This window comes from Bombus huntii, chromosome 16, assembly GCF_024542735.1.
Source record: "Bombus huntii isolate Logan2020A chromosome 16, iyBomHunt1.1, whole genome shotgun sequence".
NCBI classification, from domain to species: domain Eukaryota; kingdom Metazoa; phylum Arthropoda; class Insecta; order Hymenoptera; family Apidae; genus Bombus; species Bombus huntii.
Genome location: NC_066253.1, coordinates 3,157,546 through 3,170,335, shown reverse-complemented (window position 1 = coordinate 3,170,335; position 12,790 = coordinate 3,157,546). Strand labels below are relative to the sequence as shown.

General features: G+C 35.8%; 1 protein-coding gene across 10 annotated transcripts in view; it reads left to right on the top strand.

Moving 5' to 3' along the window:
• Positions 1–12,790, top strand: part of LOC126874508 (PDF receptor) — an 83,261-nt gene that overhangs the window by 26,553 nt on the left and 43,918 nt on the right. The gene's annotated exons all lie outside the window — the stretch shown is intronic.

Genomic DNA, 12,790 nt, shown 5'->3' with positions numbered 1-12,790 from the left:
GCTTCCTCCGGCGAGAAAGAAGTGCTTCTTTCACTTTTCCAGCCAGCTGATGCCGGCTAACGTACAGTGAGATTTCTGACCTACAAAAACCAGTTGTCCTTGCCAGCCACGACTATTCTACTCGCAATCGATTGTCCCATTTCAACGTGAAGTTTTGATGCGGAGCCGCGAATCAAGCAGTGGCAATTGAGATTCCCTTTTAGTTGATGGATCCTATCGTTTTCAATGGAGCAAACTTTCTTAATTGAAGGGAATCCCCTGCTTCCTTGTCGCGATACTTCCTCCTATTAGGAGGACTGTTTTAACCAAGAAAGTTTGGTGGTGGATTAGCAAAGAGAAATACAGAGGAATTCCTCAGCTTAAAGGTTTACAGGGAGATTCTTCAGATTTTAGAGGAATATTTCAGGATTAATATCGTTTAATATTATGTAAAGAGGTTTTTTTTAAGACTTTTTTTTTAGACAATTCTTTGGGCCGCGAGAAGAGTTTTTGTATTAAGAGATTTTTGATATTTTCTGCAGAGAGAAAGAATTTTAGATTAGGAAGATTTCTTGGAGTGTGATAAGATTTTCTACGTTAAATTTCCTTTCTTCTATTCGTAGACGGTTCCCTATATTTTATGAGAATAGTTTGGTGAATATTTCAAGAGAGGTATTTTAGTTTGTACAAAGGTTCTTTATATGTGTGTGAATTGTAAGAAAATTCCTTACACTACAACGTATTTCTTCGTGTATTATTTTCTTTTCTGAGGATTCTTTAGATTTCAGAACAATATTTCAGATGATTGAGCTATCTTTTGTGCAACTACAGAATGGAAAGGTTTTTTGTAAAACCTTTTAATAATAATTTAATAAAGATTTGTGATTTATGAATTATCTTCTAATTATGAATAACCTTTAATGATATGGTTGTCTCTTTTAATGAAAATGTTAGCTCTATTACCACCGTGAAAATAAATAACAGGGAGTGCGAAAACGCTCTAAACGGACGTACAATCGCTCCAGTACCCTTCTTCTTATTTCCATTCTTAACAAAATTAAACAAACGTTACAAACTTTTCCACAAACATTTCCAAAAATCACTATCTTTGAAGTTTCTCTTATTTCAAAGGTAGTCGTGTTCTAGCTGGTTTTGCAGGGTTCAACAGCTCATGAAACTCGCTTAAACAGCGTAAGAGGAATCAACGTGATCCTAGGACGTATCTGTACCTCGCAACTTTCTTGGTACGATTGATAACTCGATTGCCTCGAGGGAGAGACGGGGAGAGACGGGGAGAGACGGGGAGAGACAGGGAGAGACAGGTAGAAATGAGAACCGTTTGGAAGCGTGCATACATCTGGTTACACATACTACGACATATTTGAAGCTAAAAATTAATTGAATAGTGAACTGTTGTTCGTGTTAGCATTATAGCATCTGGTTTTTAGGTTAGGATAGAAAATAGGACTATGTATATTGATGAAGAAATGAGGGAATTTTGTTTTACTATGTTTGTTAGTGTGGATATTAATGAGAGAAAAGATCTTTTCTTATAATAGTGAGGAGAGGGAAAACAAAAATATTTATTACTTTAGCGAATAGCAAAATTGTTAGTGGAAAAAATACAAGATTTTTGGTTATATAAGTGTAATAGAATTTTATTTGATTTTAGTAAAAACTTTTAATTAATTGAATAGGAAGATATTCACGCAGGGGAAAACAGATAAATTTCCTTTTATTTATTATTATTTATTTCTTAGTAATTCGTACGTAAAAAGGTATATTAAAAAAAGGCAATTATAGAGCAGTCGTCGAGCAAAGACTGTAAAACAGAATCAATTTCACTCTAAAGGAAAAGAATTTAAAGTTAAAATTCGCGAGAAATTTTCAAGGGAGTCATTTCAACCATTGCTGAATTCGTTCTAGAGATACGTGTTGGTCTTTTGCTTGACCTATTTCACTGGAATATCGCGCTGCCGCGCCGGTATTTCTCTCTGTTCTCGAGGGTTTTTTTACCATTTTTCTGTTCATTTTGAAATATCAAAAAATAACTTGCCTCATTGAATGGCATGGAATCCCATGGATTCCATGTTTTCCATGTTTAATGTTCGTTTCTAAAAACCTTTTAAATCTGATAAATCTTTTAAGTTTCATTTTTTTTCCACTTCGGTCTTTTGAAATTTGTATGATTTGTAAATTTGGAAACAGGGAAGTCTGAAAATTTGGAAATTTAGAAATTCGGTAGCTGGGAAATGGAGAAACTTGAGAATGAAGCAATTAAGAAATTAGGACACTTAATTCAGAATTAGGAAATTAGGACACTCAATTTAGAATTAGGAAATTAGGAAACTTGGAAATTGGGGAAGGGAGCTGCGAAGTGGGAAGACCTGGGAATGTAGAAATTAGGAAATTAGGAAATTTTAAAATAATCCTTTCAGAGACAAGTCTGATATGTTTTACAAAGTACTCGTTAGAAAACTAAAACGAAAGATCTTATTATACTAAAATCCACTAATATGCAAATATTATTTACAAAATCCAAATTTTAATTCAATGGTACAAGTTGTCCAATAGCTTCCATTTATTGCTTCTTAAAGTTTCTGAATCAACCTGTCTTGCAGATCCTATTCAATTTCTCTTGAACATTTCGAGATGAACAATCAGAGGAGAAACATGAATCTTGTCAGTGGAACATGACGACGTTTCCGAATCAGACTCTATTCATCTATGAACACGAGCCAGAAATGCATGGTGCGTACGCTGAATGCTGGATCTCGACTTTCTGGCAAACAACCAAGTGGTCCGTGTGATTTCCGCTTATTTTTCTTCGTCCTTTTCGTCATTTCGCTTTAGGGACTATTTCCTGGTCACAAAATTTCGCCTTTATTGGTCGCTCCTCTCTCTTTTTTCTTTTTTTTTTTTTGGTGGACAAATATTCTGTGGTAGCTGCTTTGTTAGTCTTTCGTAGCAAATATTGCTATGATATATATGGTTTGAAAGTAGGAGAAATGGTTTCATCCTTTTTTTCTGTTTGTAGATTAATTCTGGATATTCTATGGTTTGGTAGATCTTCAGTTTATGGGAGAATTACATAGGCTTTTTTATTTATTTAGAGCTTTTGATATTGAAACATTTAAAGAGCATTTGATTCTCAGCTTATGGAGCGATTATATGGATTCTTTTTATTTATTTAAAGTTTTAGATATTTGAATATTTCGGAATTATTTAGATTTTCTTATGTATTTGGTGTTCGTTTATACTTGTTGAAGATTTTTCGAAATTCAATAAAAGTTATTGTTGGAAATGGTTCAAGAATGATATTCAAAATATCAGTATTCCAAAATATCAGTATTCCAAAAGACTTTGACGGTTTAAAAAACAATTTTTAACAGTTTCAAAAATCCTATTTTATGAGATTTGAAACTTTTTCACACAATATCAAACTTCTTCCAATAACATTTCCAACTACTTGTAACAAACTGATTTGCAATGAAATGGTTTTCTCTGTGTCGTTCAAAATAGTTTGTACAGAGCAAAAATATGACAATTTAAATACAGAAAACTTCTCTCTGGCTGACGCGAGTGATACGAGCGAATAACGAAAAAATAAAAATATGAACATTTTTTTCATTTCACTTCCAATTAATTAGTTGCATATCAGAAAAAAAGAAACGTGTTTACTATGCTTTTACTCTTTGAACAAGTTTCAGTTTTTACTGTCGACAAATAGGGGACATAAAAGAGATCCTAATAATATTGTCGCACTCTCGTTTGTCTGACTTTTGAACTGAATGGAGAATATTTTGAAGGATGGAGGGAAACGGGCAGATGAAATTATGTTACTTCAGGAGTAGGGTTAGAGGAGATTGGACGTGTTGGATGAGAATTTATACGCTTGACTGCTTGCTGCTGGGGAAGTGCGGCCAGCAAGCGAGACAATTCTTGAGACGCCTTGTGGTCAGCAATCGAGGAGGAGTGGAGGGGATGATAGTGGTCATCATTTGAGGATTGAATGGCGCACTGTGAAGGATTCATACAAAAGGATAGCTGACGTCAATTGCTCGTAACGATGGAATAGTGAAAATTGACGATAATCCTTTGAAAGAAAATCGTCGACGCTCGTTACTGGTTTGACATTTATGTTCTTTTTCGAGCTCTGGTCAGTGTTCTGCTTTCATCGCCTGATTGGAATGGTGACTCTAATGGGGCAGAGTCGAACATTCCGGGTGCATTCTACATTATCGGGATAATAGAATATTTGAATAAAAAGGCTGGCCTTCAAAAATAATCTTAAAAATCTGATGAAAAACGCGGAATTTTTAAATCGATCTTTGATATTAAAAATTTATTATTTTTTATTATTTCCGTAATTTACTACAATGATAAAAACGTTGCTTCTTTTTCGGTTGTATTTTATCCTTCAAGAGTTTAAAATCGCTATTCAGAGAAACTCCATTTTCACGTTCTACTTTCCACCCTGAAGCCGCAGTACATTAAAACCCAGAATTCAATTGCCTAAATGGACCAGCAAAAAATTGCGAATAAAATTCTACGCGAATCCAATGTAAGCCTTTAACGCGTCATCCGGTGACGCTTCTCCTATTTTGTCTCCAAGGGTTTCAAAAAAACCGCACCAATTCCATTTTCATATTCTGTTCGCTGCAGTATATTTAGAAGGATTCAATATTCTTAAACGAACGAAAAAAGAGGAAACAAAATTCCAACGTGTTAACGTATGAAACTCATACTCTTTGATTCTCCAACCTGCAGATGTATCGGCCGAGGAAAATCCTGCCTGATCCTTGGAATATATGATTCCCTTCTATTTAGCCCTCTTTCTCCTGGGTTGATCGATTTCCAATTTCTTCAGGCCCCTTCCAAGCTTCTGCCTCCACGTTTCTCTCACAAGAAGAATAAAAAGTCCTCTTCCTTGTCTCTCGAAACTTTGCACATCAACTTCACTACTGATCATTGAACGATGGAGCAGAATTTCTCTGACTTTCCTCGATCCTCTTCTATGCTTCTACCTCCGCTTTTCTCGGAGAAGTAGAAGAAGAAGAAGAAGAAGCCTTTTCTTCTTTCCGTGAAATTTTACACATGAATTTCACCACGATGGAACTACAATCGACAGCTACGGTGGATCTACGTGGATCTTACTCGTTTGTTTGGTAATGACTTTCAGATGATGATAAGTAGACTGCGGATGCTTGGACAAATTCGTGTTTTTCGGAATATTTTAAAAAATCTGGTTCTTGAATAAAAAATGAAGATGGTGATGAGCAGAATGAAGATATTTGAGGAAATTCATATTTTCAGGAGTGTTTTTAGTAACCTGGGATTGGAACAAAAACTTGAGATGGTGATGAATAGACCGAGGATGTTTAGGCAAATTCATATTTTTTGGAATATTTTAAAAAATCTGAAGCTTGAATAAAGAATAAATATGGTGATGAGCAGACTGCGGATATTCATATTTTTGTAAATATAACTAAAAATCTGCAACATGGATAAAAAATTGTTTCATCTACGAAATATTGTAACGGGTGGTAAACTTTGCATATTACGCGCACTCTGTGCATTTTGGCGCGTCAAAATTTTCCATAAATTCATGAATATCCGTAGTTCGATACTGAGGAGCTGGGCGATCGATTTTTAGCGGGAATGGGTTAGTTTTATTTAAAATACAATTTGAAATTGATATAGAAGGATTAAATTCTTAGATACTGTGATTTTCCAATAACAAATACTTACCAGTCGATGATAAATATTTTATTATAAATAAATTATTTCATTCGCATTATATACATATATCTCGTAATCTAAAACGCTAAATAAAATAAAACTAAATTGACACTAATGGAAACTAAAGCAAAATACCGGATAAAACAAAATTTGTTAGACATTTTCAATAAATGTAATCTGCAGATGTCCTAAACCCTAATAATTTATAGCTGGCAGTCATACTCTATAACTACTTGCAAGTAGTACGAATCCGCGATACATCAGTCACAGTACACTTCCAATACAAAATTTTTAAATTTTTCGAATTTTCTACTATTTTAACAAAATTTGTAATATAATAGTAGTACTATAAATGGCAGCTATTTGAAACTTTAGGAACGAAGTAACTTAATTGGGCAAGTACCCGCTTGGCAAGCGGAAGATCCGGGCCGGATATCGGTCGTGCAATCCGATCGACCGAATATTTTTCTCCCTACAGTATACAGGGTGGTTGGTAACTGGTGGTACTAGTGGAAAGGGGGCGATTCTACGCGAAAAAAGAAGTCGAAAATATAGAATAAAAATTTTTCGTTCGAGGCTTTGTTTTCGAGAAAATCGACTTTGAATTTTCGCTCGGTACGCGTGCACTTTATCGCGTCTCGTTATAACGGATCTCACTGTAGATCGTTGTTTCGATGGAAAAATTAAGAGAAAAAGATTTTTATTTTATATTTTCGACTTCTTTTTTCGCGTAGAATCACTCCCTTTCCGCTTGTACCACCAATTACCAACCACCCTGTATAATTAGTATTGGTAAGCTTTCTCGAGAGGTTCAGCGTTAATGAAAAATTGATCAGTGAAAAGGATGTCAGATTGTCCTTATGGACTATCGGTAGATAGACTGTCTCATCGATTCTTCTGTTGTATGATAAAAGTGAGGCCATCGATGGAGAAGATGACACTGAGACGTAACGATGCGATAGTATAATGGCATTATCTCCCTTTCAGTTTGGATGCTACATTTTTCAATATCGACAGGTTCATCTCGCTTTAAATGGTCCGCGGTATTCCCTTTAAAGGGGCTGTTGCGTTCGCCAGGTCAAAGGTTGGGTGTCTCTTCAGATGATCTTCAGTTGGTTCATCTTTGAATTGCGTGTTAGTTGTTTTTTCTAATTTATTAGTAACAGCCGAAGGTTAAACGGTTATTTTAGAGTGTTTTTCGTAAAAGAGTTTTATATTGGTCAGTTCACATACCAGTTTTATTTGGAACGTTACAACAGACAGGTCAAAGGTCAGATAGCTTTTTTCGGAGTGTCTTTTCGGAAAAAGTATTTTTGGTGTATCTCTCAGTTTTATCCAGAGAATAGCCAGAAATTAGTAGAAGAGAATTAGCTCTTAGACACACGATCCTCCACTAACAGATGTTTAGACACTCTAAATCTGCGGTAAACTGCAGTACAACAGTCGCAAATTGGTGGTCGAGTCAGGCGTTCATCGAGGGAGGAATCGATGCTAAGTGTACAGTATAGATACCATTTTGTCGAACTTAGAAACAGACAATGCGTGTGAAAGAGAAAGGGAAAACATATCGGTGAGACAATACCAACACATCGATGAAATTTTCTTCTTTTTAACTTTTGTTCAATAAAGCTTGTACCAGTGTAATGATGAGATCGAAACAATACCAAAACACGATATAATTCGCAGCATACTTACTTATTCGATGATATCGACTTAATTTCTTTCGTCTTTTAAATATGCATGTAGATGTGATTTAAACCGTATCGTGTTCGGTCTTATTCTGGTCAGAAAAAATCTCACATATACGTTGGCAAGTGTTTGATTTAAAAGAAAGTGAAAACTAAAAGAATTTCATCATTGTATTATTAATGTCTCGTGAACAATTGATTTCAGATCAGGTTACGTTACTGATTGTCAGTCGTACAACAAGGGAACACTAGCAGCCCTTGTGGGGGATTCCCTTCAGTGGTAGCCATGATATGGGCAGATACGTATACCATGGATACGAGATCCCATGAAGCTACGCGAAGCAATTTGATCGCGACCATCGTGACTCTAGCATGTGGAGTAGAAACGGGTCCCATTGAAATTACCGACACGGATCTTCCTGACACACATTTCACCGGCAACTATTCACCGACACCAGAGCTGGCCCATACCAGACTTGACCAACGATAGTTTTGACCGATACCAGACTTGACCAACGATAGCTTTGACCGATACCAGACTTGACCAACGACAGCTTTGACCTACTGCAGTTTTGACTAACTGACGGTATTAGCAGAGAGAAATAAGAAAAGATTTTTATTTACGTAGTTTTATTGCTACCAGATTGAAGAACGAGTGGATGAATTTATGATAGAAAAATATATTCAAATAATTAAAGGTATAGGTATAAGTTTATGTTGATTCAGATCCTTACTCTCTTAGAGTTACTAGACAATGGAGTGATAGGGAGCACGTTCATGTATTTATAGCAAAAGAACATTACCAAAAAAGTTAACCTTATAGCTTGGGCTAGATTGGGGTTAGGTTGGGCCATATTGGGGTTAGGTTGGGCTAAATTGGGGTTAGGTTGGGCTAAATTGGGGTTAGGTTGGGCTAGAGGCTACAGGGAACAAGTATAATATATAAGCATAAGTTTATACTGATTTAGATTCTTACTCTGTTAGTTTGGCCTAGAGGCTAATAGAGGCTAAAGCGAACATAAATAGAGATTTGTTTATTAGTTTCTTTGTTCCTAGACCTTACAACCCAAACATGATGTATATTCAAGGGTACAATAATATGCACCGCTTCATATTTAGGATATTTCTGCGTAATAGCAGTCTCCAGGTCACATAAATAAAGATGTACAGTTTTTCTTGAAGTAGTTGCTTCAACAGTGAGGATGCGCGCCAACGGGAGTGGTAAATTCCCGTTAGGATATACAGTCGACACCAGGAAATGATCGATTCCCTATTTCGGTTAGGACAATAGAGGTGGTTAAATTGATTATAACACTGAGCTAACAGATTATAATTTACACTTTATTCCAACAACTTGTAGACAAGATGTTTACGCTTGGCGCGTATAGATATAAGTTAGTTAGATGACTGATCTAAGGCTGATAAACCAGTGCAGAGATGTTGACTGAGTTAAAGATGTAAACCTAGTGCCGTGATGTTGGCTGGCTTACAGATGTGAATCCAGTGCAAAGATGATGACTGATCTGACGATGGTAAACCTGTGCAGAGATGTTGACCTATCTGTAGTCGTTGAACCAGTAAAGTTCAGGAAAACTCTTGCTAGGTATTGGTCGCCCCACCACTGGTCGTTTGCGGCTGGAAATCCCGAGAAAATTGGCAAAACCCACTTTTTATCTGATGAAGCAATAACCATAAGGAACGTCTTGACTTAAAGGTATTTTATACCAAGGCCCCTAACGGTAATATGGAAATGCTTAGTTTTATGATAACTCCTTATGATTATTACGGTCCGACAAATTATATTTGCACCGTTACTGGCCGCCTTGACCGAGGGATGGATTCCGGGCTACGCAAAGAGTCACCGGACCTAGCACCCAATACAGAACACAAGCTGGCTAGCAATTAAATAAGTCTTGCTTTGATTTCGATTAATTCACCTTAAGTTTGAGCGTAATTTTAATACAAATCTATATAATATCCATGGTGTGAGATAGCTTTGGGCCAGAACCTTCAATCTGTTCACCAACTGTTTGCAGCAAGAAACCTACGTAAGCAAAAATCCCCTGTGCTGATACTACCAGTCAGTCAAAGGTGTCGTCGACCAAGTCTGGTATCGATGATGACTATCGAGTCTAGTGCCTAGTTGCACTTCATTTTTCTCCTTCTCTCTTGCGCAACACTTCCTCGCTAATGGACACTATAGTGGCGCTACGTCCTAAGGCCACAATGTGGTCGTCGACCAAGCTTGATGGGATCTCGTATCCAGTGGTGGGCTGGGACTTAAATTTCTACCGAAAAAGTAGTTAGACATCACCAGCTCATCATTTTTAGCTGATCAACTAAATTCTACGTAGAGCGATCCAAAATCCATACCGATCCACCGGGTAGAGTAGTTACAGTAGTACTGTACAGGAGTTTACGTTAATTGCAAGTAGTACAAATCCGCAATAATTAGACGAAAGAAATTTTCAACGTATATTTTTCGAACTTTGTATCTTCTTACGAAGCATATAATCTAATATTGGAAAGCTTGCCTGACGTGCAAAGTTAATGAAAAAGTTGATTCGAAAGACTACTTGGATTTCAAAGTTCTCATAGTGAGGCACATGCGAACTTCAATATATTCGAGCTCGGTGTGTGTACGTGCATACACGGCATAAGGAAAAGTCTAAAGAAAGTAGAATTTTTTATGAGTAAACTTTCAGTACCGGTGCAGTCTTAGAAACGTATAAACAGTGTCCTCGCAGACTGGGAACTTGTTCCACCAGAGGCACGCTACAATACGCGATACAAAGAACATTATTATATTCTATCGATTATTTAATCGTATGTTAATCTCTTTATTATAGTGTTTTCATGCATTCATGCAAGGTTTGAAGATACAAATTATAAAATGTATAATAAACCTACAGTGGAATACTTGATATTAATTATTATTTAATTATTGATGGTATTAATAAATACAAATAAGATAAAAATTTGCACAAATCCTCTATACCATTACATATTGGCAAAATAATTTCCTGTTCTTATGTTTAATTCGACAGAGGCGTTTTTTATACTCAATTTCCATGAATTTTCCGTTTTACATTTTTCGTCGAAAATAATTCCCTTATTTAATTTCTCAATGTAGAGAGATTTGATCACAAATCATTGCGGGTCATGTAAATCCGTTGTTGAATATTTGTAAAGTTATTAACGGCGAATTTATATTTAATTAAACGGTCATATTTAACAGCTGATCAAATTCATTACTGGCTGTGTCTAGAATTATGAACGGTTAATTATAAACTCTCTTTTGTTGAATTTAAATTAACGAAGCTTTAGCACCTGCCATAAATACACACATAAATCCATAGTCTACTTACAGTTACCAAAGTAGACAATATTTAATTAAAAAACAGTATTAACGAAACGCAAAACTTAGTCAAATTATTAATATTATTAAACTACTAATATCAACGAAGTAATATAAAGCACAGTATAAATAATATAAATCAAGTACTATTAATGGAATAATATAAATTGTAATGTAAACAATATAAATTATCCGTTACTTTACAAGACAATATAAATAAAGACAAAATGAAATAGTTCACTTTAAGAAGCATCCACCTGGAGAAAAGAAACAAAGACTACGATCACACAGCTACCTTTTGTACACAAGAAAGTTTAGCCCATTTTCTACAAAACGAGGAAAGTACTCGAGAGAGCGAGGAAATTCTTTCCAACCATAATCCATTAATTCCTTGTGTAAAAAAGGCAGGAAACGGAACGAAATGAAAGTACATATCTGGCTTATGGAGCTAAAGCGATATGGAGAGAACGCTCGGAATTAGATACGGCCGCTTAAATTTCCCGAGGATATCTGAAGCCCCATTTCCGGAATTCGCGTTATCGCGTCGCTGATTTTCGACGACTACCTCTTGGCCTGGAAACGATCCCAACGCCACACTTGTAACGCCAGGCAAACGAGTTTCAATTTCGTTCGGATGGAATTTGACGCGAAGAGAAGACGTTGTTGGGAGCGCGAATTTTCCGAAGGAAGACTATTGGGTTCGTTAAATTTTCGGAAGCGAGGAAAAACAGTTTTTAGTTGGATATCCGGGAAAAGACGTGGTAATCTAGTGGAAGAAACTTGGAGTTTTAAAGGGAGCTTATTTATGGAGCTGCAGACCCTTGAGGTTCAAGGTCTAATCTACTTGGACTCGGAAATGTCACGTAACGGTGCTGATGGAAAACAGAGTCGGTTGAATGGATAATAGAGATGGAAAACTGATTTGCTAGAAGCAGACAATAAAAATAGGAGGCAGGGAAAGTTATTTAGAACCGCGTCTCTTTGATCTACAACAAGCGACCAAGGATTAAGAAGACTCTTCTTTCGTTTGTTTCTCTTCGGAGAAGATACGGACTCTCCTGGCCATAGGGATGTCCCCAGATGTTACGAGATTAGAGATGGTCATAATTGAGCTGTGGATGTTTATGGAAATTCGTATATTGAGCAAAATATTTAAAGAGTGGAAAAGGATAGAAGAATAGAATACATATATTGGGTTGGCAACAAAGTGATTGCGGATCTTGTCATTAGCTGGTATTGACAAATCCGCAATTACTTAGTTGCCAACCCAATAATATGTAGAAATATATGGAACGTTTAAAGTAAATTTGTTATGACATTTAATGGATGAAACAAACCATTTAGATTGCACTTTTTCAATTGTATGCATAAAAATATAAAATTACACGAATATCTGTAGTCTGATCATTTGCGTTTCGTTGCGTTTTGGATATTTTATATATTTTTCCATATTACGCGCATTCTGCCAATTTTTGTAGCTATACATTTTTCATAGATGCATAATCTGTAGATTGCACACAGTATGAAAATATATGTCAAATATGCAAAGTAGAACACGCGTCATAACGGTGAGTAGGCGGGGCAAATGTTTGCTTTTCATTTTTGTAATCATTTTACATTTCATGATAAGAAAACGAGTTTTCATAAACGTTCGCAGTCTAGTTATAAAGTTTCTTCAGTTGTGGGAAAGAATATATGATATCTCGCTTTGTCCTCGATTTATTTTCAAAGAGTGTTTTCATTTTTCCTTTAATTTTGTGCAAGAAATTTGTATCTTTATATTGATTTTTAGGAATTTTATTAATTAAGTTAGGAAGCATCGAAGTTGTTTTAAATTACCTACAAAAGGGAAAGAGAGCTTTGGAGACTCTGATATTGGTTTTCATTAGTAATGGTCAGCGATAAGTGAGGCAATGTACGATATTAATACCGTGTCTCCAATTTTTATAATTATACGATTGGTCACAAGACCTGAAAGGATTTTTCTTCTTTTCTTGTTAATTTATTTGGATATCTTTTTAAT